A 2,532-nucleotide genomic window follows, 5' to 3' on the forward strand; every position below is an offset into this window, starting at 1 on the left:
AGAGAATTCAGATTCAGACGCGGAAACAGTTCCTGAAATCATGGCTGCAAACCCACCACCACCACCACCACCAGAGAAACTTCTCGATGACTATGGTGGAAACAACACTGCGGGTGGTCGTATGACAATTGTCAACCAACCGGTTAATGTAGAACAATTTCAGCTGCATCCCATCACAATTAATCAACTCGAAAGGCGGTCCTTTTCTGGAAGAGTGAATGAAGATGCCAACAAGCATCTCCAAAGTTTTTTGACTATGAGCACAATGCTGAAAATGCCTGGACATAACGAAGAAGAAATAAGGCTTCGTATGTTTCCATTCACTTTAGCAGATGAAGCCGAAGAGTGGTTCTATTCCTTACCTGCTGGCAGTATCACTACATGGGAGCAGATGGAAACAACATTCTTGCAGGAATATTTTCCCGCATCTGTGTCACTGAGAAAAAGATACGAGATCCTAAACTTCAAGCAGAAGGAGGGTGAGTCACTAGGAGATGCCTATAAAAGATTCAAGAGAATCCTAGTGGCTTGTCCTACTCACAACATGGATGAAACTGAGCAAATGCAAATGTTTGTTAATGGTCTTCGAATTCAAACGAGACAAATCCTTGATTCAGCAGCTGGTGGCTCAGCTAACTTTGCAACAACCACCGGTATGAAGAAGATAATTGAAGCAATTGCCTCAAATGAGCATCTGGAGTTGTATGATAGGGTGTCAAGCAAATTTGCAATAATTTATTTGAAGCTTGAAACAAACAAACAGGTAAAAATTGAAGAAGCAGTTGCTGCAGAGGTGGAGAAAAGGTTGAAGGCACTAAACATAAGTGCTCAGAAAGTGGCTCAAGTGCAACAGGCACCAAACGATGTGTGTGGAATTTGTAATGGACCACACAATACTGTTCATTGTTTTGCAACACCACAGCAGATAGAAGATATCAAGTTTTTAAAGTAAAACAATCCCTACTCCAACACATACAACCCGGGGTGGAAGAATCATCCCAACTTTGCATGGAAGGATCAGAAAGGGAATGTGCAATAGCAGGTACAAGGTCAATATCAAAACCAATATCAGCAACAGCAACAACAAGTCCCAAAGAAGGCAGATTGGGAGATTGCAATTGAAAAGATGGCAGCTCAAAATGGGCAATTTGAAGAAGAGACTAGAAACAATCAGAAACACACCGCCGCATCCCTAAAGAATCTCGAAGTTCAGCTGGGGCAGATAGCCCAGCAACTGGCGAGTTCTCGAACACCAGGTTCCCTACCAAGTGAAACAGTTCAAAATACGAGAGGTCAGGAGAATGTTAATACTGTCACGACGACAGAGAAAAAGGCGGCTAAAAAGAAAAAAATTACATCACCAAGCGAGCCGACTAAAGAAGAAACTACCAAAGGAACTAAACTGGTGATTAAGTTGCCCTATCCTCAGAGAATGACAAAGAAGGAACCTAGTGAGTCAGACTTGGAGAAATTCATGATAATGTTTAAAAGGATTGAGGGTCATATGGCTTTGTTTGAAGCACTTGAAAGGATGCCCATGTACAAGAAATTCGTGGAAGAGGTAATGGCTGAAAAGAAACCAATCACTGAAGAACAGGTATCTGGTAAGGAACAATATAATGCAAACTCCCTGGAGCAGAACATTCCTAACAAACAAAAGGATCCAGGAACCGTCACAGTATCATGCACAATCAAAGAAAGAACCTTCAAAAAGGTACTAATAGATTCGGGAGCTAGTGTGAATCTGATGCCATTATCGATCTATCACAGGCTGGGTATTAAAAATATCAGTGATATAAAGACCAATCTGAAGTTTGCGGATCACTCAAGAAAAGATGCTTATGGTATGGCTGAAGATGTGCTGGTCACGATAGCGGACTTGACTTTCCCAGTCGATTTTGTAATCCTAGACATACCTGAAGACAATGAGGCACCCATCATTCTGGGTCGACCTTTCATGAAGACGAGTCGATGCAAGCTCGACATGGATGAGTGCACGTTAACCTTGAAAGTTCACAACAAGGAAATAACATTGAATGCTATTGAAGACCAGGAGATGGAGGAAGATACAGAATCTCAGTATCAAGTAGGCTTAATTAGGACATTGAATACTATCAAAGTCTCACCACTGCCAGTAGCCACCCTAAACGGAAAGATTCCTAACACCGAAAGGAAGGTTAAAAATGAATCGTGGCACAAAGGAGTCCACACTGATAAAAGAGACAACGTCCGAGTTATAGACAAGAGGTACAACAAGGTTTTAAACCTGAAATACCCCTCATGATAAGGGAAATGAACCGTCGAGCCATGCGACGTTAAACGAAGCGCTTCGTGGGAGGCAACCCACGCGTTTGATTTCTAATTTATGTCATTTTTCTTTTTCTTTGTGTGTGCTAAAATTTTGTTGTAGGGGAGGAGGAGAATTAGAAGGACAAAGTCACAAACACCTCAAAATGGAAGGAAACCACACAAGTGCAATAAAACAATAGTAGTCGCTGTGAGTCCCCTTTGTATCTGGATTTAAACATTGAG

This window comes from Lathyrus oleraceus, chromosome 1 (assembly GCF_024323335.1).
Source record: "Lathyrus oleraceus cultivar Zhongwan6 chromosome 1, CAAS_Psat_ZW6_1.0, whole genome shotgun sequence".
NCBI classification, from domain to species: domain Eukaryota; kingdom Viridiplantae; phylum Streptophyta; class Magnoliopsida; order Fabales; family Fabaceae; genus Lathyrus; species Lathyrus oleraceus.